Source organism: Callithrix jacchus, chromosome 17 (assembly GCF_049354715.1).
Source record: "Callithrix jacchus isolate 240 chromosome 17, calJac240_pri, whole genome shotgun sequence".
In the NCBI taxonomy this organism is placed as follows: domain Eukaryota; kingdom Metazoa; phylum Chordata; class Mammalia; order Primates; family Cebidae; genus Callithrix; species Callithrix jacchus.
In genome coordinates, this window is record NC_133518.1 from 11,688,868 (window position 1) to 11,716,284 (window position 27,417).

Consider the following 27,417-nt stretch of genomic DNA (forward strand, 5'->3'; position numbering starts at 1 on the left):
AAAATTAGCTGGGCATGGTGGCGTGTGCCTGTAATCCCAGCTACTCAGGAGGCTGAGGCAGGAGAATTGCCTGAACCTAGGAGGTGGAGGTTGGGGTGAGCCAAGATCACGCCATTGCACTCCAGCCTGGGTAACAAGAGCGAAACTCTGTCTCAAAAAAAAAATATTGATGGTGCTTTTCTGACTGCACCAAAAACTGCCGTGCCAGGGCGCTGGCAAAACCACCAGCAAAACCACCGCACCAGCCACAAGAGTCACAGTGGCGACCCGTGGAGCTCCTCCGCTGGGAATCTCCTGGTCTGTGAGCAACAAAAATTCGTCTAAAAGTGTGGTGTCCTCTTGTTTTCTATGCTTTCACTGGGAGCCACAATCCCGAGCTGCTAACGATCAGCCATCTTGGATCTCTCTCCAAATTGCTCTTTTCAAAATATACTTTTTATTTTAAAAAACTAGAAAACATTCAAATCAAAGGTATAAATGGAGGAAATGATTACATTGAGAAGAAGGAAATCAATATAAAATTGAAGAACTAGAAAGAATAGAAATGTGGATAGCTAATGGAATGGCAAGAAGAAACAGAAATTTCTTATCTTTTTGGCTCCAGGAAGATCAGATGCCTGCCAAGAAATAAATAGATGAATGTGGGTGCTGTTTCCCAGGATCCTCTCTAAATTCAATGGTATATTTAAAACTGTTTTTTTTTTAATGTAGTGAAAGAAAAAGGCAACTTTCCAGTTTATTTATTCCATCAAGAGAGAAAAGAAAAAATCCTATCCACACAATTTCTTAACATAAATTTGCATGGCATTTTTGCTTCTAAAATTCTAGGAAGTGCTTATCTATTCAGTGAATAATTCCCATAACCATATATTTTTCTTGAGTTCAGCCTGTAGTGTACCTCTCTATTAATAATACACATGTGCACACACACACAAACACACACACACACACACACACACACACACACACCCCAATATGTAGAGGATCTTATTCAGAGATTGTTGTAAAATTCAGAACCATTTATTAAAAATCATGCTGGCCTTTCTGACATTATCACTCTAGATCATTCTTCCCTCTTCAAATTTCAGGAAGAAATAAAATAGTATGTAATATCTACTACCATAAAAAAAGTCCAGATGGTTTGAACTAGGAATTAAAGTATGTGATTTTAAAGAGACATAATATATAATTTTATGTCTAGAATACATTGAAGCTAGAGATTTACTATGTCTTTTAGACAAAATGGAGATTTTTCACATGCAAAAAACTCATATGCTTTTAATTAAAAGTATATTTTCAATCAAAAGCATCAGCACTTTACCTATGAATCCAAAATGAAAACTGTCATTAAAATCCATATTAAGGTGGTTTATCTTTCAGGCAGAATCATGAGTAGTAAATTCTGTCATATGGTAGGACAGCTTTTCTTTTCCTAGAGCTGTTGCTAGAATACTTAAGTAATTTCAATGAGTACTTTGGCAACGATAAGAATAAATGTATTCAGTTACTCTAGATTAAATACTCATATAAAATGAATCCAACTTTGAGAGTTCCTTTTGCATCTGACTTGTCATTGTTGGGTGCATTACTTGGAGGGAGTAATTCTGATGATCCATCTAGCTCTTTAACAAAATACAGCTCTAATTGCCCTCGTAGATTTGCACATGTTTGAAAACAAACTTCTAAGATGAAGTATACACAAAGTGAACTTTTGCAAAAAAAAAAAAACTTACACTCACTTCATCTGGAATATAGACCTATTACAGCAAATAGCACAACAAGAATATAATGTAACCTTTAGGATTAGATTGCAAGGCGTTGTTAAGTGTTAGTCTTACAGATAAATATTTCATAAGTTTCCCTCGATACATAGATGGAATCAATACAACTTGGAATAAGGAAAAGCATTAATTTTAAAGTCCTGGATCCCAAATCTAAAAAACTAAGTTCTGCTACTTATTAAACAGCGTAATTGTGATATAATTAAACACTGAGGCCCTCCCTTAGTTTACCAACCTGAGAAATGAATATGATGCTACCTATCTTAAAAATAGGTTTGCAGAAAGGAATGCATTTAGATGATATTACATAAGTATGCCAAGTGGTAGAGTGCAAAGTCAACTTATCACCAGAAAAGGAATTTTTATAAGGAACACTTTAAAAGCAAGAAAGGAAAAATAAAGGACTACAAACCTATCCAAAAAGTTGACACATCACGGAAAAGTTTCTACTTTTAAAATTACTCCAGTGTTTGCTTAATCATACATTGGCTAAGATTCCTCTTGTTCCTTTGAACTTCATATAAGATGATTAGACCCAGCTACTCAGTTAACTAATAGAAAGCAGTTTTAGAGTTGAAAACAGAAGCTAGGTTTGGCATTTCTCTCTGGTGTATTAATTAGATGCAACTAGATGCATCCATTAAGTTATTAAATCATTTAACATATGATTTTTAAGACACACCTACTATGTATCAAGGACTGCATGGTTTGGGGAGCTGAGAATATAATAGTGGAAAATAATGGCCAACACCTTTCCTTTGTGAATTTATCATGTAGTAGGGAATTCATATACCAAATGATATCACACAAATGCATTAAATTTTAAACTGCGATATTTATTAAAAAGAGGGGACTATGCAGCATTTACGCTGGAGGGTTGAAATAGCCTGTGGGCTCAGGGAAGCATTCTCTAAGAAAGTAACAGCAGGTGATCTGAAGGTAGAGCCAAACTTGAGCAGGAAAAGGATAGAAACAAGATCCAAGTAGAGGAAATGAGAATAATAAATGTCCCGAGATAAGAGGATAAAAGGTATATTTTAGAAGCTAACAAGTGAAGTTACACAAGATGAATTATGCAATCTCAGAGTATTTAAGGATTTACAAATGGTTCTCAGCATTTTGGTCTTTACGTCAATGATAAAAAAATCCATTGAAAAAGTTTTAAGTATAAGTTGATATAAGCTTTATGTTAAGAAAAGATTAAATGTGGTTGTTGGATGAAGGTTACACTGATAGAAAAAAGACTACTACATGAAAACCTTGCATCTCTGGATGCTTGGTTATTGAACTACATCAACAGAGTGGGCACAATCCTTCACTGTCCTCTATTGGTTTTTAGATCCACAGCATTACCATTAGCTTTTAGCTTTTGGGAAGAAAAAATGAATACATTAGCAATTAAGAATTGATGATAATCTCATGCTACAGTTTACTGCTTGTTATCAGAGAGATTAGTCAAAATATGAGCACTTGTTGACACAACAGAGCTAAAATCTTAACAAACAAAAACTGTAGCATGTAGTACCCACATATGGTAAATATATTAAAATATATTGGCTTCAATAGTTTTATACCCTTGACCTCTGAATGAGCATATTGTAAGTTTTTATTGGTTCAATTATCAGCGTTTTTTGCTAGGAGTTGCCATAAGGATGTTGACAATATCTCTTGACTAGAATTCATCCAGCTACTGGCACTTAGCATACTTCTGTGCCTCTGGAATGAAGAATGAGATTAGGTGGTAAAGTGAGGTGAGTTGTTTAATAATGGGATCAGCCAAACTAGTTTGATTGTACTATTAGAATTGGAAAATGAAAGAAATGGATCTCATCTTAATGAAAACTGAAAAATATTTGAATGTGTATATTTATAGATGTTCTATTTCTATGACTATTATAAAAGTTCTATTTGAAAGGTTTTCACATCTGCTTAGATCCTCACGTGGCTTGTGAAAATTACTTTATTGCCATAAGCTGCTGAAAGCTATGGGGTTAAAAATACATTTGCAAACAGATCCTCAAAAGCCTTTTTAGAGCAAGAATAGTTTTTTAATTGTACCACAAAGCGAAATGGGGACCTTGTGAGTTGAGTAAACTCAGAAATGAATTGATTAATCTGTTTAAATAATAGATAAAAAGTACTTTAATCATAAATTTTTTACTTTATGATATTCTTATGTGAATCACCTTATAGAAATTTGTTTAATATGAATATTTTAATTAGGGTATAGTTTTTACAAAAAATAAGAGTTTTTTCATGTGGATATATTTTTGTAGAAATTAATTGTTAATGACTGACCAAAAAACATTAAAATTATTTATGTCATAAAAGTGCCATGTTGGTGTAATTTCTGGTGGTTAACAGGGTTACAGTCATGAATTTTAGAAAAGGAAATCATTTTAGGGGTTTTCCTACTATCGTTATTAACAAGTTTAAACTTACTACAGCTATTATATTAGTAATAATAAAATGAGTGCTGATATATTGTTGTTGAATGCTGGGTATAGACAGTACTTAGAATTTTCATGCGTTACCCTATTTGATATTTGTATTTTAGGGTTAGAAAATGTCAAAATTTTATATTGGTTAAATTTTGAGCTCTTACTAATATGCATAAAGACACCATATGGGCAAGAGGTACATATAAGACAAGTGTCCTCAAGACACTTGACTTCCATCTGGCTAAAATTTATCATAATGTACTGATTTTGTTACAAGGAGACAGTTTACTGCCGTCTGCTAGAAAATGGTTGTTAAAAACAAACAAATTTCTGATGTCTATGTTGTGAATGTTGCTCCATAAGTTATAAACTACATGGCCTGCCCAACTACGTAAAATGGTCCAGATTTGTATATAAATGAAAAGGACGTGAATTTTTTTAATATACAAGAAAAAATTTCTTATTTAATTTTTGAGAATCTTAATATCATCATAAAAACATTAAGAAAGTCACTTATTTCATATGAATATGTATTCTTTATCAAGCTATTAGGATAAACACTCTCAGAAATTGTCTGGATTTACTTTTTGTATGTGTTTAACAGGCAAATATTTGTTTAAATAAAATTGGAATTGGCCGTTGGTTTTTACATCTTATTTCTCCTCTTATTGTACTCTGGCTACCTTACGATACTAGAAAAGCTTCTTCAGTGCCAACATTCATTTACTACCACCCACAATGCGAGGTAATTTTAGTCATTTAAAAGCACAGGAGCACTGAATAACAGTTGAGCTAATAAGGTGAAATAATGAGTCAGAAATCACTGGTTATACCTCTTAAAATTCATTCAAATACTACGAAATACTTTGTAGTATTTGTCACTCTGACAAGTTTTTTCTCAGGTAAGTGAATAATGCCTTTTTGTGAAGTATCTTCAAGAACATGGAAAAAAAAACCAAGCCAATGAAATGAAAATACAACTCTAAATATGTTACATATATACATATGCCCAATTCACCTACTGTTGCTTGAGATAAAAGGCTTGTGTTATCTCAAAGGGGTAGGGTAGCTCACCTTCATTTCACTTACTGAACACTTTGTAGCAAATATTATTCTGTTAATTTTACAAATGAATAAATGAACTTGTAGGTGATGTAATCTTCTTAAGGTCATAGGTTGAGCAAGAATCAAAGAGTCAAAATGACTGATTCCAGAGCCCAAGCCACTGAGCACTAAGTTCCCTTTTCTCACTGGTTAATTTTGATATAGTGACTCTTCTAAAAGGGAGAAACAAATTGTGGCATGTGAAAACAAAACAAAGAAGTTCACATAGCTCACTAATATTTTGAAATTTGACTATTTAGCTGCTGAATAGTTGACTGATATTAAAGTTTGAAATTTAAAGCATTGTCTCTGTATTTATTTTACTTTCAGGTAGTTTTTTGTTGTAAAGTAATATGGTTTGTTCAAATCTCACCTTGAATTGTAACAATCCCCACCTGTCATGGGAGGGAGCCCTTGGAAGGTAATTGCATCATGGAGGTGGGTTTTTCTGTGCTGTTCTCATCATAGTGAATAAGTCTCACGAGATCTGATGGTTATAAAAGGGCAGTTCCCCTGCACACACCTCCTTGCCTGCTGCCACAAAAGACATGTCTTGCTTCCCCTTCACCTTCTGCCATGATTGTGAGGCCTCCCCACCCATGGGGAACTGTAAGTCAATAAAAACTATTTTAAAAATAAATTGCCCAGTCTATGTCTTTATTAGCAGTATGAGAACAGACTAATACAAAATGGTATGCTATTTTTCATATTTTGGGAAACATTTCTACTTCTACTTAACACAACTGCATTAATCAAAATACAGTTTACTTAAAACCTTGAAGGAAACCAAAGAAATGTCTATTATGTAAGAAACTTAACTATTTTTATTTGTTAAAATAATTGAAAAACTCTAACAACAATAAATGCCTGTTGTAAATTACTCTGAATAAACCAAAATGCAAAAAGGAGACTATAATAAAAATCACCCATTTATCCATGATAGATGTATATCCAAAACAAAATATGCTTAAAATATAATTTCTTACCACACATACACACAGACAGACACACATGCACACACATATTCGCTGTGAAATACTCTTACATTAAGGTTAAAGAGAATAAATCCTCAATTTTTTCCTATTTCCTTAAACAACAATTTGTTTTTTGCAAGTCTCTTCACTGTTTTATTTATTATCTTAAAATTGAAGTATTTAAGTATTTAATTTCTAGTATTAAATTTAAGAATTTATAATATATAAACGTTGTTGTTAGTCTTTATTAAAGGAATGAAGAATAGAAGATTCTAACATGGAAGGTAACCTGGAGTAGCAATTGAAAAATCCTTGGCATTGGTTTGGAATAAGACATTTTCATTATAATAGAACACTTTAAAAGGAAATACTTATAGAAAAATAAATTACCTTGGTTACCTGAAAATATGCTACCAAATTAATATCTGCTGAATAAGGAAGGTCAATTTGTCATGTCTACAAACATATGTATGGAGATAAATCATAGGAGAACATAAATACACAAATAGCTTCAGCATTCTATCAAACACTTACACTGCAACATACAATAAGCATTCATTTTCGTATGTATTCATAAACCTACAGGCAAATTATAAATAATGTTGCTTCCATGAAACCTAATGTTTTGCAATTAGAAGAAAGCATATATGAAAATCATTAGATAGGACTAAAATTACATAACCATGATTTAAAATAGACAAAATCAATGAAAAGTAAATACTCAAGCTGAAATATATCAGATTTTATTCTTTTATCTTGATTTGTAGTTTATCTGTGTGTTATTATTGTCATTAATATGTTATTGCTATATTGCCATAATTACATTTATTTTTCCTACAACATTTTCAATCTTTGATTTTCCCTTCTATTAGAAAAAGTCATACTTGGAAGCAAAATATCAGTGCTTTACCTTATATCAGATAAATAACCCAAGACAATAGATTAAATAGTCAGAGCATCAGGTTTTTGTAGACCTAGAATTATCTCATTTGATATGAGAAATGGGATGCATATTACATGATATTCAAATATTTCTAAATATATTTCCTATATTAAAAAATAATAATTTAAACTATTTTGTGGGAAAGACGGAGCAGTACCGGGAATGACATATTATAGCACAATGAGCCTCTCAAACCTCAATATTTATCTGATGTCAAATGTAACAGGTTCAATGCATCATACATTTATGTGATCGAATAAATTGCTTAAAGCAAATTTCACATTATGATGATAAACACGGCTATTAACAGAAATCAGGGTCTACGGTAATCAGATCCACTAAACCAATTAATCTTAACTCTGTCACAAAGATTCCTGGAGACTGGAATGGTGAAATAAAGTGTAAGTGGCACATTTTAAACAATTTGGCTTTCCATTTCCTATATGGCCAACACCAAATGGACAAGGCCAGTCAAATGCTTTCATTTTTAAGAGTCTATTCTGGGAATATACATAGAAATGCATTGTTAGGCCAATTCCCTTTCAGAGAGAATCATAAAGTTATATTTTTAAAAATCTGATTGTTTCTATAAAATGAAATATGATGAATTTTATTCTGGTAATCACAGCTGAGCAGAAAATAAAAGTCAAATCTGTGTCTCACTGAAATGATCGCAGATAATGATAAGATTACATTATGTGGGTACAACAGCACCCTTCCCATAATACCAACATAGTCCAGACAAGAATTTTATTAGTCAGAAATAATCTGATCTGAATTGATTCTGATTCTGATCAATTCTGATCCAATCTAACGAATCTGACCCAGAATTGAAGTGCTCTCAGTAAGTCATATTAAGATGACAGTGGGAGTGTACCACAAATTCTTCCCATGCCAACATGGTCCAAACAAGGATTTTATTGGCCAGAGTACCAGAGACAATGGTCAACTTCACTGATGAAAATACTTTATCCAACTACATAGTCCTCATTTTTATAGTAAGAACAATACTTCACATAATTTTCTTGAAAGTGTAATATGATAAACCCATTTTCTTAATAAAATACAGACAACATTTTCTTTTTTTGTGTGTGTTTTTTAAATAAAGAGGCATGTTAGACTGATGCATTTCTGAGGCAGACTTTTGAAAAAGCATAGAATTTGCCGTAAGTTGAATGAAAATGTCCAATATCTTCTCTCTTACTGGAATGAACAGAATTAGTCCATCAATGTCAAGGCCCTTGCTTCTAAAAATGACAAATTCCTTAGTCTTTTAGGTCACAGAACCATTGCTAATATGTGGTAATGTTCTGGGCTTTCTTATTTTTTTGTTTGGAAGTTTTCTTACCAGGGGCTAACGTGATCTAAAGGGAAGCGTAGACGGCTAGTATGCAACATGTACTAAACATACCTCTATATCTAATAATGAGTTGTCAAAACTGATTTTAAAAAGAATCAGGATGTATTATATAATTTATTAGATATGAGATGTTCTAGAAGTTTTAAAAACAGATGGGGATAACCCTTTTTGGAAGCTTTTCCAGTGTTTAATCAGTCTCATCTTATACAATTAATTATTTACGGGTAACCTAAATATACTTTGCTACAATTTAAGTGCCTGCCTTTTTTTTTTGGACACAAAGTCTTACTCTGTCACTCAGGCTGGAGTGCGGGGGCAGGTTATCAGCTTACTGCAACCTCTGCATCCTGAGTTCAAGAAATTCTCTTGCCTCAGCCTCCTGAGTAGCTGGGATTACAGATATGCGCTACCATGCCTTGCTAATTTTTGTATTTTTAGTAGAAATGGGATTTTACCAAGTTGCACTCTGTTGCTCAGGCTAGAGTGCAGTGGCATGATCTCGGCTCACTGCAATCTCTGCCTCCTGAGTTCAAGTCATTCTCCTGCCTCAGTATCCCAAGTAGCTGGGATTACAGACATGCACCACCTTGCCCAGCTAATTTTTGTATTTTTAGTAGAAGTGGGTTTCACCATGTTGGCCAGGCCGGTCTCGAACTTCTGACCTCAGGTAACCCGCCCATTTCGTTCTCCCAAAGTGCTGGGATTACAGATGTGAGCCACCATGCCTGGCCAAAGTGCCTGTTTTATAATCTTTAACTTTTGCAAAGATTGGAAAGGGCCCTAATTTTATAACCCATGCATACTCTTTCACATGGATGAAGACTGTGTTTGACTTTGTTCTCAGGCTTGTTTTGTAACAGATTTAAAAACTCCCAATTAAATAGTACACATTTTCATAATCCATCAATCATTTTAAAATCTATTTCTAAATTTCTTCTATCATTTAAAATGAGCAAACCCAACCATATTTGATAATCTACCAATAAACAATGCTTGGGAAAAATTATCTTCCACTTTTGTATATGTTTCTTTCTCTTTCTAAGATTAATTCATTAAGTTTTGTTTTGTTTTTTGATATTGCTATGATTCTCATAGACTTTATCTGCTGCTCTGTGACCAAACTACTCACATCCCCCTGTCACTGTGAAACTTGGTGAAATTCTTCTGGGATTTTGAGACATCAAAGCAGTAAGTAAATATGCATTCCTATTCATTAAGAACTCCTTTATACATATATGGATTTTAAAAATGTGTTTTAATAAAAATAAATACAGAATAAATCACTGACCCTTAGCCTCAAACATATTTTTTATGGGCCTATTTAGTGCAATAAAATAATCCAGTCAGTTTCAATTCATTTACTCACAAACTATCCTTTTTGTGATGATTTTGACAGCACAGTAAAATCAGTACTATACTGGAAAAGGATCACGGAGGCCCAGCAAGCACTTTTCACTTTTTCCATTAAACATTCCATATGCATCCATCAAGTCATTACAATATTCCACATATCTGTCAACCTTTGCCAGGCTATCACACACAAGCATGCACCCTAAGACGATTCTTATGAAATATTCATAAGCATTTTCAAGTTACAAATTCTTCTCATTCAAGATAAGATTTAATGGCAACATTTTTTCCCAGAGAAGTTAATGAGAACTCTTGGCTCATAATAAATGATCTCCGACATACAATTGCCCTATGGTTTCACCAGCACTCTGGCTGGGAACAAATTCAACACCAATTCACGTTCAGCATTCTTTTGTTTAGATGTCTGAGGCCATGTCTTCCTGGCTGTCAGTAATCTGATAAAAATATAAAAATTCAGCCAATTTGGATGAAGAGTAATTTAACTGTAATGACCATATCCAACCTACTAGTTGATTTTTACCGTACTCTTCAGGGAGAATATCAAGTGATATTTTTCACCCCTTAAGTCAAGTTGGGCTTTGGACAGCTAAATTGGTGAGTCTGAATCCTCTGATTAGTATGCTTGATTGACTAAGGACAGAAGTGGACTGAAACACTTGCCACATAAATGAGAAATCTTGTCCAAATGGAAAGCATGTGTTGTAACCACTCAATAAGCTCCCATGGGAGAAATGAATAAGCTAAATTCATGCTAAAATGGTTAGAAGCATTTTCAGGCAGTTGTTGGAAATCCTGATTGCTTTTCCTCCCACTTTTTATTTTGAAAATTTTTATTTTAAAGATTTTAATAGAAATGAAAACTATAATGATAAATTCTCATATATTTATCACCTGGCTTCACCAGCTATTAATTTTCTCACAATTCCTTTATCTTTGTCTGTGTATCTTTCTCATTCTGAACCAATTTAAAGTAATCTGAAAACATCTTTATTTGGGAGTAAAGAACCATGATTGAAGAAACAATGGTGCTAATACTGAGAGAAGCCATCTTAAAGATGTATTCATAAACACAAATAAATTAACAAACTGTGAGGATCATAAAGAGCTCTAGGTTTGGAATAACAGCCTTAGCTCTCTGCAAAATAAATGCACAACATTGGTTTAGACATTCAAACTCTCCAAGAAGTAGTTCCTTACCATACAGCAGTAACCATCCTACTTACGCAGGGAATTGTGAGGATAGGAAATGTTTACATGACATTATGTACTGGAAAGAAAATTGGCATTACACAGACAACGTCGTGGCTCTGAATAGGATGTTTTGGTCAAGGAATGAACCCGTTATATGACAGTGATCCTGTAAGATTATAACGGAGCTGAAATTTTCCTATGGCTGAGTGACGTCACAGTGTCCTAACGCAGCCGTGCAACACATTACTTACATGTTTGTGGCGATGCTGCTGTCAACAAACTACTGCCCTGCCAATTACATAAAAACATAGCACATACAAATATTACATGATACTTGATAATAATAATAAACAACTATATTACTGGTTTGTGTATTTACTAATTTGTGTATTTTATTTTTATTTTTTGCTATTTTAAGATATACATCTCCTACTTATATATAAAAAAAATTGGCTAGGCACTGTGGCTCATACTTGTAATCTCAGCATTTTGGGAGGCTGATGTAGTGGATCACTTGAAGCCAGGAGTTCAAGACCAGCCTGGCCAACATGGTGAAACCCTGACACTACTAAAAATACAAAAATTAGCTGGGTGTGGTGGCATACATCTGTAATCTCAGCTACTTCTGAGACTGAGGCAAGAGAATCACTTGAACCTGGGAAGTGGAGGTTGCAGTGAGCTGAGATCTTGCCACAACAGCATTACAGCCTGGGTGACAGAGGGAGATTCTGTCTCAAAAAATAAAAATTAAAAGAGTTAACTGTAAAACAACTTCAATTAGGTCTTTCAGGAGGGATTTCAGAAGAAGGTGTTGTTATCATAGGAGATGAAAGCTCCATGCACGTTATTGTCCCTAAAAACCTTCCAGTGGGATAAGACGTGGAGGTAGAAGACAGTGATATTGATGATCCTGTCCCTGTGTGGGCCTAGCTAATGTGTGTGTGTTTCTGTCTTAGTTTTCAACCAACATGTTTTAAAAACTAAAAAAATTAAAATTTTAAAAATGGGAAAATGTTTCTATAGAACAAGGATATAAACAAAAATATTTTTGTCAGCTGTGAAATGTGTTTTAAGCTAAGTGTTATTTAAAAGAGTAAAAAAGTTTAAAAAATTAAAAAATTTTTGCAGTTTACCCATCTGACAAAGGGCTGATATCCAGAATTTACAAAAAACTCAAACAGATTTACAGGAAATAAACAAACAAGCCCATTCAAAAATGGGCAAAGGATATGAACAGACACTTTACAAAAGAAGACATACATGAGGCCAACAAACATATGAGAAAATGCTCATCATCCCTGGTCATTAGAGAGATGCAAATCAAAACCACATTGAGATACCATCTCACACCAGTTAGAATGGCAATCATTAAGAAATCTGGAGACAACAGATGCTGGAGAGGATGTGGAGAAAAAGGAACACTTTTACACTGTTGGTGGAAATGTAAATTAATTCAACCATTGTGGAAGACAGTGTGGCAATTCCTCAAGGCCTTAGAAATAGAAATTCCATTTGACCCAGCAATCCCATTACTGGGTATATATCCAAAGGACTATAAATCTTTCTACTATAAGGACACATGCACACGAATGTTCATTGCAGCACTGTTTACAATAGCAAAGACCTGGAACCAACCCAAATGCCCATCAATGATAGACTGGAGTGGGAAAACGTGGCACATATGCACCATGGAATATTATGCAGCAATCAAAAATGATGAGTTTGTGTCATTTGTAGGGACATGGATGAATCTGGAGAACATCATTCTCAGCAAACTGACACAAGAACAGAAAATGAAATACCGTATATTCTCACTCATAGGTGGGTGATGAAAAATGAGAACACATGGACACAGGGAGGGGAGTACTAAACACTGGGGTCTATTGAGGGAAATAGGGGAGGGACAGTGGTGGGGGGAGCTGGGGAGGGATAGCCTAGGGAGAAATGCCAAATGTGGGTGAAGGGGAGGAAGGCAGCAGAACACACTGCCATGTGTGTACCTATGCAACTATCTTGCATGTTCTGCACATGTACCCCAAAACCTAAAATGCAATTCAAAAAAAAAGTGTATGAAGTAAAAAAGCTACAGTAATCTAAGCTTAATTTATTATTAAAAAAGAAGAAATTTGGAAATAAACATACTGTAGTCTAAGGGTAAAGTGTTAAGTCTACAGTAGTGTTTAATAAGGTCCTAGGCCTTCACATTCACGCACCACTCACTCACTGACACCTAGAACAACTTCCAATCCTGCTAGAACTTACTGATGGTAAGTGCTCACAGATATACCAGTTTTTGTCTTGTATATTACATTTTTACTGTACCTTTTCTATGTTTAGATACACAAATCCCACCATATTATAATTGCCTACGGTAATATCTGTATTCTGGGAGCAACAGGCTGTACAATATAGACTAGATATGTAGTAGGCTATACTCATCTAGGTTTGTATAACTACACTCCATGATATTTGCACAACAAAAATCATCTCATGAGGCATTTCTCAGAATGTATCTCCTTTGTTCAGTGATGCACGTCTGTGTTACTCAAGAAACTACATTTTAAAACATCTTCAGTGAAAGTAGAAACTGTTCCTTACCTTTGTTATAAAACAATAACAATAAAATAAATGTTTATCGAGCATTTACTAAAGGCTATGTGATATGAAGACAACATTACCATTATACCTGCTTTCCAAGGAAGAAATGAAGGCTTAGAAAGTTTAAAAAGTTTGACTACTGACTTAGAGCATTTAAATAGTAAACCTGGGACTCAAACCCTATATGACTGTTCCGATTCCATACCTGTGGGATGTGAGGTAGGAATTTCATCACTAAGTATAAATGAGTGTACACATGGAAACCTCTCATGTATACATGATTCAAAAGGTACACATGGAAACCACTCATGTCAGAACTGTGAAGAATTCAATTGTCTCTAGTTACCTCTATTTTGTTCCTAACCCCATCACCCCAGTGATAATATTCTCATCAATTTTCCAATGTGAAGGATATTAAATGGGTATTATCCTCACATAAACTGTCTTTTTTAAAAGCAAACTAGGCAAAATAAATTTAACAGAGTTTATTTCAACATTAAAGGATTTATGATTCAGGCATTACTCAAAATTGAAGAAGGTTTGGGGACCTCTGAGATAGCAGTGTGAACCAATGGTTTTTTATAAAGCTGAATGCAGAGAAAAAAATAAATAAATTATTTAATTTGCTACAACTAGGCATTTGCTTTATTAGGATATGATCCTTATTTCTAAACTGGATAGGACTTCCATGTTTCATAACAGTTAGAGCACACAGTTTATAAAGCCAGGCAAAACAAATGAAAAGAATCCTATATATTTAGCAAGTCATAATAAGAACTTCTTAAAACCACAAAGAAAATACTTTTATATATGTTTTGCCAATAATGTTCTATCGAAGTCACAGAAAACTTCTCAGTAAGGAAAGATTTGAAATAGCTATAAGAATGCTTGCCTGGCTATTATATTAATAATACAATTGGAAGAAGAGTCAATTGCATTTTAATTGGCCAAATAGTACACTTTTTCTTTTTACTAGTTTTACTCTAAAGCTAAGAAAGCTTTGAACTTTTAAAATGTATAAAACCAATCATAAGGATTGATAATAGTCAAAATGTTAGACAAGGTAAAGTATCAAAATTGTCCTTTTTAACAGAACAGAAATACAATATTAAATTATATCACAGGTGTTTTAATATCCATAATACCATCACCAGGTTTTACATTATTTAATTATAGATATGCTATTATTAAAAACAAAGAAGTTATATTAAAATGATCATTAATGTGGGTATTGAAACAATGTCAGCCTCATGGCTTGTTGAAACTATGAGTTATTCCTGAATTTCATTCAATGACTCATGTTTATATATGATAAAATTTACCCTACAATTTTATGAAAATTATCTTTGTGTAAGAATTATAAAAGAAGGTTAATAGGAGTATTTTGTCTACTTATGAAGCACAAGTACTCTAGCTCTTCACTGAATGGTAGGGAATAGTCATTTTAACAAGCTGATAAAGTAATAAGATTTAGATTGAAACAAAAGGAAAATTATAACAAAATCTTAGAGAAAAAATAAACTTTATCTGAAGAATTTTCTGGTAGTTCTTCCTTAATTGTAAATATTAGGCAAATTATAAGTCTGCTATTATGCTATGTATATTCCTAGATTATAAATCTCTCATTTTTCCTAATTTTTCAATAAAAATTGATTTAAAATGTAAAATTATTCCAATAGTGATTAACACTGTATGTTGTATTTTTAAATTTAGATATTAGATGACTGAAATATATAAATAATTAAGATGTTAGATGGTTATAATATTCAAGTAATTATGTATTTATTAATTTCAGAAAATTCATATTATCAGACACACAAACAGGAGTTGGTACCATTCCTTCTGAAACTATTCTAAACAATACAAAAATAGGGAATCCTCCCTAACTCATTCCATGAGACCAACACCATCCAGACACCAAAACCTGGCAGAGATACAACTAAAAAAGAATATTTCAGGCCAATATCCATGATGAACATTGATGAGAAAATCCTCAATAAAATACTGACAAACAAAATCCAACAGCACATCAAAAGGCTTATCCATCACAATCAAGTTGGCTTCATCCCGGGGATGCAAGGCTGGTTTAACATATGCATATCTATAAATGTAATCTATTACATAAACAGAACCAAAGACAAAAAACCACAATGATTATTTCAAGAGATGTAGAGAAGTCCTTTGATAAAAATTCAACAGCCCTTCATGCTAAAAACTCTCAATAAACTAGGTATCAATGGAACACATCTGAAAATAATAAAAGCTATTTATTATAAACCCACATCCAATGTCATACTGAATGGGCAAAAACTGGAAGCATTCACTTTGAAAACTGGCACTAGACCAGGGTGCCCTCTCTCACCACTCCTATTCAACATAGTATCTGAAGTTCTGGCCAGAGCAATGAGGCAAGAAAAATAAATAAAGGGTATTCAATTAGGAAAAGAGGAAGTCAAATTGTCTCTATTTGCAAACCACATGATTGTATATTTAGAAGACTCCCATCATCTCAGCCCAAAAACTCCTGAAACTGATAAGCAACTTCAGCAAAGTCTCAGGATACAAAATCAATGAGTAAAAATCACAAGCATTCTTATACACCAAGAATAGGCAAACAGAGAGCCAAATCATGAGTGAAGTCCCATTCACAATTGTTAAAAAGAGAATAAAATACCTAGGAATACAACTAATAAGGAACTTGAAGGACCTCTTCAAGCAGAACTACATACCACTGCTCGAAGAATTAAAAGAGGACACAAACAGATGGAAAGACATTCCATGCTCATGGTTAGGAAGAATCAATATCGTGAAAATGGCCATACTGCCCAAAGTAGTTCATAGATTCATTGCTATCCCCATCAAGCTACCATTGACCTTCATCGCAGAACCAGAAAAACCCATCTTAAACTTTATATGGAACCAAAAAAAAAGCCCAAATAGCCAAGACAATCCTAAGCAAAAAGAACAAAGCTGGAGGTATCATGATATCTGACTTCAAAATATACTACAAGGCTACAGTAATCAAAATAGCATGGTACTGGTACCAAAACAGAGATATAGACCAATGTAGCAGAACAGAGGCCTCGGTAGTAGTACCACACATCTACAACAATCTGATATTTTTAACAAACCTAACAAAAACAAGCAATGGAGAAAGGATTCCCTGTTCAATAAACGGTGATGGGAAAACTGGCTAGCCATGTGCGTAAAGCTGAAACTGGACTCCTTCCTTACACCTACACAAATATTAACTCCAGATGGATTAAGGATTTAAACATAGGACCTAACACCATAAAAACCCTAGAAGAAAACCTAGGCAATACTCTTCAGGACATAGGCACAGGCAAGACCAAAGGCAATGGCAACAAAAGCCAAAATAGATAAATGGGATCTCCCTAAACTCCAGAGCTTCTGCACAGACAAAGAAACAATCTTTAGAGTGAAACAGCAACCAACAGAATGGGTAAAAATTTTTGTAATCTAACCCATCTGACAAAGGGCTAATATCCAGAATCTACAAAGAGCTAAAATAAATTTACAAGAACAAACAAAACAACTACATCAAAAAGTGCGTGAAGGATATGAACAGACACTTTTCAAAAGAAGACATTCACACAGCCAACAAACATATGAAAAAATGCTAATCATGACTGGTCATTAGAGAAATGCAAATCAAAACCACATTGAGATACCATCTCACACCAGTTAGAATGGCAATCGTTAAAAAATCTGGAGACAACAGATGCTGGAGAGGATGTAGAGAAATAGGATCACTTTTACACCATTGGTGGGAGTGTAAATAAGTTCAACCATTGTGGAAGACAGTGTGGCCATTCCTCAAGGATCTAGAAATAGAAATTCCATTTGACCTAGCAGTCCCATTACTGGGTATATACCCAAAGGATTATAAATCGTTTTATTATAAAGATACAGGCACATGTATGTTCATTTTGGCACTGTTTACAATAGTAAAGACTTGGAACCTACCCAAATGCTCATCAATTATAGACTGGATAAAGAAAATGTGGCACATATACACCATGGAAAACTATGCAGCCATAAACAAGAATGAGTTCATGTCCTTTGCAGGGACATGGATGAAGCTGGAAACCATCATTATCAGCAAACTAACACAAGAAAAGAAAACCAAACACCACACATTCTTACTTATAAGTGGGTGTTCAACAATGAGAACACATGGACACAGGGAGGGGAACACCACACACTGGGGCCTGTTGGGGGTGGGAGGGCTAGGGGAGGGATGGCAGAGGGTCAAGGGATTGGGGAGGGATAACATTAGGAGAAATACCTAATGTAGGTGATGGGGGATGGATGCAGCAAACCACCATGGCATGTGTATACCTACGTAACAATCCTGCATAAACTGCACATGTACTGCAGAACTTAAAGTATAATAATAATAAAAAAAAAGAAATCTAAAATGAATGAGATTTCTGGGTGTATTCTAAAATGCAGTATGAGGGAAAATATACAAAATAAAATTGCATAAACTTAATAAAATGTGGAAATGCAAATCTAGTAAATAAGAAGTTACTTTTTAACCTGCAGTATAAAGTCCTTTTTTTCAACTGCTCAATATTACAACCACAAAAGCTTTATTCTTAACTATAATATATATGAGCTATAAACCCATCCCAATACTGTTTGCCTAATTACAGTAAATATATATTTTCAGTTAAAAAACAATTTAATGAATATTCATGAGGATAATAAATTAACATATATATTAACAGTTACTTAATATTTTATTGAGTGTATATTTTTTACCAAGTTCAAGTGAATATTTTATGTTTGCATAGATTTCAATTTTTATAGTTTATTAAAGATTATTTTGTTATAAAAATAAGACATTGGTTGATTTCAAAACCACATATATTGTGCAGATACAATTTTAATTACATAAGTATTAGGGAGAAGTACTTTTACCCTAACAGATATCAAATTTTTAATAGTGTTCCCTTCCAAAAGTAATTTAATTCTGCCTCCACATATCTCATAAACAAATTAGTAAAATTCAAACTGCTATCTAATATTCCTTACCAATGTATAATTAAGCAAAATAGTAATAATAATTAGACTTTATTTATCAAGAGACAGTCAGACAAAAAGAGTAAGAATGAGAGAGAATTTAGGGCCATACATATAGTGACTAATAATTAAACCTCAAGTGAATTCTTTTAAAATGCTGTTGGTATAGAAATAAGGGTTTATTTATTTGTTTGTTTCTTAAGCACCAATCTTACCTATGAAATATCATTGCCAAAATGAAAGTAACTATGCTAAATCACGAAGGCAGTTTGAGGATATTCTAAACTGAAATACATAAGAATATAATGAACTAAAATGTCAACATCAAAATCATTCCTGAAATACATCTAAACCTTGAAGTACTGAGTTTTAACTTAAAACAAACAGAGCAGGGGTTCTACCATTTAGCAAATGACAAAACTTAGATTTTGACTCCATAGACTAGCAACCACCAAGAAAATGTAATCCAAGGAGAAAGTAAAGCTCTTGATAAAACCTTTCCATATGATTAAATTAAATGTCAGTTGACTTTTAATGAATGTTTAGTATGTGCCAGGCACTGTGTTGAGTACTTACATGTATTATATTATTTCAGTTAATTTTTACAACTTTATGATATGAACAATTACATCATATACACAATTTCATGATATGGTTTTTGGGAACCATACATATATCAATTTTGGATAAAAATTAAAATTTGAATTAGAATAAACTATAAGTGTAATATAATTCTAATTCTTAATAAATATTATTTTCCTAATATATTATTCAACCACCTTAATGAAAAAGTATATGCATAAAAATAATCCCTAAAGGATGTAAAAATCTAAAGCATGTACTATCTTGTTATGACGTTATTTATATTCCTCCTTAAGAGTCAAGTAGTATTTATTTTTAACATTAATTTCCTTATTTTTATCTTATTCCACAAAAGCAATTTGAAGACTTCAGTTTTTTTTTTTTTATTTAACTCAAAGATCAAATTATTCCAGATGGTACCAACATTATCCTTAGTGCTGAATAACACAAAAGTGCAATCTTGAGAGACTAATTCTTTTTCTTTAACAGATTTATCCAATAAGTATATTAGTATTTTCAGTTTAGTTTTGCATGTTTGAGTGAGCTGTCACAGTTCTCCATCATTAAATTCATGCCCTTTCTATCTATAATCTCATACAGCTCTTAAGGGCTTCCTACTAATTATAATATTTAACATTAATTAAGAATTTAGCATGCATGCATTTTCAGATTTAATCTTCACACAACCTCATGAATTGAGAGTATTTTTATTATCAATGCAGAGATTTTGAAAAACAAAACATAAGAAAAAGCTTGCATGATTTCAGTGGGGTTCAGTAATATTCTATGGTCACAACTATCAAGTAGAAGAGCTCGAACTCGAGTTTGTCTCTCCCATTCCTGCATCCTGCGATGCCGTGTTTCACTATTTAAAATAAATTACAGGTTGAGAACACAGCAATACAGAGGATTGGAAGCGCTGTGAAAGCATCGACAGAAGGAAAAATGGGAACTTTTAACTAGACACAGAGGAAGAGGGAAAAGCTAAAATGTGAAAGTATAGGTCAGTATTACCACAAAGCACCATAGCAGACATCTATATTGATGAGTCCAAGCAATTATCAACAAGTTTAGACCAAAATATGTCTAGAGCTTGCTGCTTCAAATTTTAGAGTACTATATAACACAAAAATATTTCTGAAACATGGGTAGTTTGAGGGGGCAAAATATATGAAAGGGATTAGCTACTGTTTCTTTCCCTTCCTCCCTTCTTTTCTTCATCTTTCCATCACATTTTTCTCTCTCTCCCTTGCTATCTTGGCTTGCTTAATTTATGTTATAACATTTAGTTAAAAAAACAAAATGCTCAGCACCTTTATTTAATATTGTTAACTTTGTATAAATATATGGAGATTATGTGTGCTAACTATATTACAAAAAGAAATATACAAAAATCAACCCTTCTGATACATGAAGTCACTTGCTATGATGTCATAATTTTGAAATGATCCAAAAATATAATTAAATTATATTATCATATAGGCAAAGCACATGCATGACTTCTAAATTATGCAGTCTATTCATGACAGACTTTGAAGATATGTAGACACACTTTCATTTGATTTTAAGCCATGAAAAATACTTTAAAAACAGGAATAAAATTTGAAGTATTCAATTATTCTTGTTCTAAATTTACTTTTCAAAAGCTTGATTGATAAATTGCAGAATAATGACACAGTCTAAAGTCTTGATCTTATGACTCATGTTTGACGTTGTATCTCAACATAAAATACATTTTGTACATATAGTAATATTTGGTTTAAGTCAATGAAATAGTAGTTTACTTCAGCCAGTGGAAAATGGGAAGCAGTCAGATTAGAACTAGCAGCAAATACATTAAACTATTGTTTTCCAATTTTGTATTCTAGCACTGACTATGTTTTCCATGACAAATGGAAGAGCTTTGGAGTCTTAGAATCATAAAAGATGGAGGCTTTGGTTTTTCGTAATTATTTCTGATAATTAAGTAAGAAGTGCCTCATTAAATTATTCAGTGAACAAGTATATTCTTTTAAAGTACAAAGACAGTGTCTGCTTTTTTTGTTCATAAAATGCCTTCAAAAATTGTCTTAATTAAAAAAGAGGCAAGTTTGCCCTCCTATACAGTACATATGTAAAAACATCATTTAATGACACCGAATTAAAGACATTTTAAATATTCATAGAATGTCACTTAAAGAGATTTCTTCAGTTTATTCATACCGGGGAAAATTATGATGTATCAAAAGTTTTGCTAGAAAAGGTGCCTTTCTCTTCTTTCTTATCTTCTCGGCCCCACTGCCACATTACACAAGGCCATATCAGTGCTCATACATACAGCTTATACACATACACACACACACACAAACACAAACATACACACACATGAGTATTTTATCTTTATAAATATTGATTTCCTTTTTTGTGTCCATTATATTAGGCACCACATATCTTTCATACTAACTAATTAAATGTATCTATGGATTATAATTTTGGGAAGGAAAAATAGAGTCCCACCAATTTCTACCATAAGAAAAGTAGATTCAATGTTGGTTTCTCTTAATTAGAATAAAGCAAACAATATTCTTTTGACTGCAATTATATGGATTGAACAAATGTTCTTAAGGGAAACAAAAAGGAGACTAGAATAAATGAAACTTCTAGTTCAGCAAATATCACAAGTATGCAAATGCTTCATATAAAATAAGCTTTCAAAATGTAGTATTTATCAGCATTAACTTTAACTGCCTAAACTAGAGGATTTCGTAGTGATCTTCCATTTCTCCATTCACTGACTATTGATTGTAAATTACCAATATCTATGGATATTTTCTCACTAAACCTCTAACTCAATGCTTTAAATTTAATTGTTTTCTGGATTACGTTGTGTTTGGAATTCAGAGTATGAAGTCTGCTTTTCTTTAAATACTGATACTCCTCCCTAATTTGCAAGAAGCAATTAACTTGAAAGTACAAACAATAACATCTCTCATTTTCCTCCAGACTGTTCCAAAGGCATGTCTGTCTAATCATACTTTATGAACTTGAGCAGTGCTGAAGTTATACTCTGGCCCCATAAAGACAACAATGTAGACATCAAATCACATATCTAAAAGCCATTTGCCTATAGCAGTTCCTATTTATATTAAAATATAAATCTTAGCTGATGAATACATAGAAAATATTTCCTTTGTAGAAAACTACAAAACCATTTGAATTTCTGGACCTTTAAAATTCTCATCATAAAGATAAAAAACTCTGAAAGAATAACGAAAAAAATAGCTAATATTTACTAATATCTTAGTAGATTACAGAAAGTACTAGATAGTGATGTATATTTCTGCATTTACAAAAGAAGCAATAGAATTTTTAGATGTTTTGTGTAATTTCATTATGCACAAGTAGCATTATTAAGCAAGATATATATTCATCATCTGTAATTTTATTGAAAACAAAATTGACTTCTATAGGACAGGAGGCTGACGTGTACCATGAATTCAGACAATAGCCCAACCTCCACATTTCAGAGGGATTTACTTGATTTCTAGTTGTCTTGTGGTACACAGTAACTTTTTTCTTATTGCTTCTGGTAAAAAGGGCCCTAAGTAAGAAGTCAAATGCTTTTATTGAATTTTATAAAATTAATTTCTATACTAGAGTGCTATTCCATGGTTTGGGAATTTGTGAGGGTCTCTGATATCTGTTTTACTATATGCCAGGTTGTCACTGAGAGATATCTGGATATATTGTGACAAAATGTTTTGTCTGAAAGTTTAAATAATTAAACACTCTCCCATAAAATAAACTGTTATAAATATATAGCTAAAATAAATCTAAAGCCTCTCCTCTAAGGCTTCAGCTTAAGGAAACTAGCACAGCTAGTCCCAGAGAACTTGGTTGATTCTTTTTCTGCAGCAAGATGTGGATTTCACAGCACGTTTCTGAAAGACATTTGCAGTTCATAGTTCCTACCCTGCAATGTGGAGATTTTCTCATTAATCTCTTCCTAGAGGTTAAATTAACACATACATTCTTAGTATTTATGATCCAACTAATGAGATCTTCTCCTCCTTGACTGCAGATTATTTTTCTCCTCATTTCAGGAGATAATCTAATAATTTAATATCATAATTATGGTTCCCCTTTGCCCTCCTTAGCTCAGATGTAGAGATTCCCTCCCAAATTCATTTTTAAACTATAATTTAGTAACTAGTACACAGCCAAAATAAAATGAACTTCTCTTTGCTCATTTAGCTGCATGTTCCCTGACCAAATGCTCATTTAGAATCATGACTAACTCCTATGATTCATAAAGAAGTTTGTTGGTCTTCTAACTTTTTCAACCAAACTGAATTACAGTTTACCTCATTTCTGAATTTTAGCTCCAGAATTCATCTGATGGACAGCTGAAGCAAATTTGGCTGTAGTCATGCTGTATAACTATGTTTAATACACGCTTCCTTTCTCTTACCATGTGAATGTATATTCACAGATACAGCAGCAATGAGTTACCAGGACAATCTCCAGGACAATCCACAGAAAACAGAAGAGACAGCTAGAATGGAAGTTAAAAGGCTGCAGAGAGGACAACCTGCCTCCTCTTTCTAGAAGACAATGCCAAGTTTGCGGCAAGGCTCTGTCTCAAGGGGCTTTCTGCATAGAAATTTTTGTTAAGTTTATTTAGTAGGCCTAGAAGGAAAATTATCAGGGAAAATGATGTCAGGATCTTTATAATTGTGCCCTATTCTAGATAATCCGCTAACTCACTGCTTTGTAGATACGGCCAAAGGGTTTCATAATGGAAATGTTATCTGCAGCCAATACAAAGAAACTTGCTTTATCCATTATATACTGGTGAAGATTTTGAGTATTTTGAGTATTTGACCTCTGAACACAGTTAGAATTTGTTTATTTGTTTTTATAGAATCTCATTCTGTCACCCAGGCTGGAGTGCATTGGCACAATCTTGGCTCACTGCAACCTCTGCCTCCTGGATTCAAGCAATTTCGTGCCTCAGCCTCCCTAGTGGCTGTAACTATAGGTGGGCACCATCACACCCAGCTAGTTTTCTGTATTTTGGGTAGAGACAGGGTTTTCCATGTTGGTCAGGCTGGTCTTGAACTCCTGGGCTCGCATGATCCAAGAGGGTTGGCATTACAGGTGTGAGCCACCATGACAGGTTGGGTTTAAAAAAAAATTTAATTGCTGTGTTTTAACCTGAATTTTCAAAAGCTTGTTTCTGTTTACAAAATATACACATAATTATAGAATATTTAGAAATGCAAAAAAAGGAAAAGTCAAAATTATCCATAATTCTAGTCAATCAGTTATATAACTGGCCCCTACCACACATATTTTGTCACTGGCAGGCTGAACAAGCAAGATTCATGTAATGTGCCAAAAGCAATAGAACTTTGTTTCCCATCACCCTTTAAAAAATATCCATAGAGGTTCACTATTCCTGAAACACCTACATAAAAAGTTGGACTGTTCTACTATTCCTGACTACTGATAATAAAAAGTTCTATAATCAATTTGAGTTAGCAGTCTAAAATAAGTAATTAGGTTTCCTAGTCTCACCATGATCAAAATTCTACTCTTCATTTAAAATTTTATCTTCTTACCACTACACCAGCTCAGGTCTGGTTTTGGGGAAGGGGTGTGGTCTGTTATTTCCTTCCCCAAATATTAACTCTACTCTCACCTATCTGGTTCTGGAGAAGCCTTTGAAATTAGAAGTTCAATGGGTAGGATTTTTCCTAGGTTACTGTGCCTGTCCTATGGGAGCTTCACACCTTCTGGGGCTCACAGATGTTTAAGGCTGCATTTGGATCTCCCGGGCATTTGTGAATTAATTGAAGCAGTACCTACTGCAATTTACTTGATCTAGACAAATGCAACTTTAATCTGGCAGGTCAATGTCTAATGAGTCACCATTACAAGTGGCAATTTTCTACAGGCAGGAAGGTAAACCACACTGGTTGTGTATCCCATGAGCTTATGTCTGACTCATGGGAAATGCATGTATACGTTTCTGCTCTCTACTTACAGGATGCGGGCAAGTCCCAACATAGATTTTTTTTTTTTTGAATTTATTTACTAAGTGCTTAGCAAACCCATCTTTAGGTTTCTCAGATAAAATCAGACACCAGACTACCATGTTCCCGACACTGCAGGGGATATACATTAAGCCCTCCAGGTAGTTTCACTGAAGCTCCAGTCACCAGGCCTGCAGTTGAACTTATAATAAATTGCTCCAAAATTCCTCTTCATAAAATCTTCTCTCCACAATCTCCGAAACTTTTCTACCTCAGATATGAGAGGTTTAATGGTCTAACCTGTTTTTAATTATTTCCTTTAAAATATTGATATTTAGTAGCTAACTTTGAAATATCACTCTTCTTTATCATGGAATCCTAGCTAAAAGTTCTAATTTAACTTCTTAATTATCTATTGATGTATTCTAGCTCCCCCAACTCCACGCCCCACACACAAGTTTACATACACATTCAAGACTTGGGATCTGAAATCAGACTGCCTGGGTTGAGAGCCTGATTGTTTCATTTCACTAGCTCTTTGTCTCTGAGCTAGTCACTGATTCTTTTTGTGTCTTACTTCATTTATAAACTGAAGATAATAATAGTCCCTACTTCAACAATATGAATATTTTGAAGATTAATATGATAATATATTTTAAAAATGCTTAGAAAATTATCTAGCACATCATTAATAATGTTACCTTCATAGGCAATAATAAAATCATTAGTATTGTAATTATTATAAATGCTCTCTTTATCACTTTTTTGATTTATGAGGATTTTTACATGTCATTAAATATTCTCCTTTACATTGAGTTGTGATACCATATTCAGCGGTATAAAGGCAGTATGATTTTTAATACTAAACTAAACATATATATCATTTCTAATATTTTGTCACAACATGGTTACTATGTTAACACCTTTGTGTGCTCCTCCCCACCCCAACTTCAGAATACATTGATTGAACAGGAATTTCTGGGTCAAAATATAATTATTTTAAGGCATTTAATACATATTAAAATTATCCAGCAAAAATTTAGTATCACTGTATATTCTATTTTCAAGAGTATCTTAAAATTCTGGCCTGCCTAATCTACTATTAGATACTGATTTAAGAATGAGAGTATCATAGGAAGATAATTTAAAAAAAAAAAGACATAGAATGTTCTCTTGTTTCTTAACAGAGCGTGTCAAGAGATTCCTGGAAATGATTTGGACCTGGGAATTAGCAAAGCTCATTTAAGGTTGAATGAGGAGAAATCCAACATATCTTCAGAACCAGAGAGTTCTGCTGACATAACGACACTAATTTTTTTTTTTTTTTTTTTTTTTTGAGACAGAGTTTCACTCTTGTTACCCAGGCTGGAGTGCAATGGCGCGATCTCGGCTCACTGCAACCTCCACCTCCTGGGTTCAGGCAATTCTCCTGCCTCAGCCTCCTGAGTAGCTGGGATTACAGGCACGCGCCACCATGCCCAGCTAACTTTTTGTATTTTTAGTAGAGACGGGGTTTCACCGTGTTGACCAGGGTGGTCTCGATCTCTTGACCTCGTGATCCACCTGCCTCGGCCTCCCAAAGTGCTGGGATTACAGGCTTGAGCCACCGCACCCGGCCACTAATTTATTTTAATAGGAAAAGGAAATGAAGTGAGAATGAGCAGTAGTGGCTATCTATTGTGATGGTTTATCATCAGAAACTTAGATTTAACTGCTTTAATTATGTAAATGTATCTTGTTGTTTGAGTCTTAATAAACTTTTATTCAAATAAAATAAATCAAAATTCTGCTTCTCTTAGCATATATTTTAATTAAAATCCTGAGCACAGTAACTATAGTTATATAGTTGACAAAATAATCACTAAAAGGTGTAAATCATCTAAATACTTGTCTAACATAGAGAACATGATAATTAGTCCATTTTGATAATAGATTAGAAGTTTCACATGTCATAAGATAAGAATGTTGTGTTTCTCATTTTCACCATTCCAGATAGGTACCATTAT

At 33.5% G+C, this 27,417-nt stretch overlaps 1 protein-coding gene across 14 annotated transcripts in view; it reads right to left on the bottom strand.

Moving 5' to 3' along the window:
* Nucleotides 1-27,417, bottom strand: part of NAALADL2 (N-acetylated alpha-linked acidic dipeptidase like 2) — a 1,449,120-nt gene that overhangs the window by 543,806 nt on the left and 877,897 nt on the right. The gene's annotated exons all lie outside the window — the stretch shown is intronic.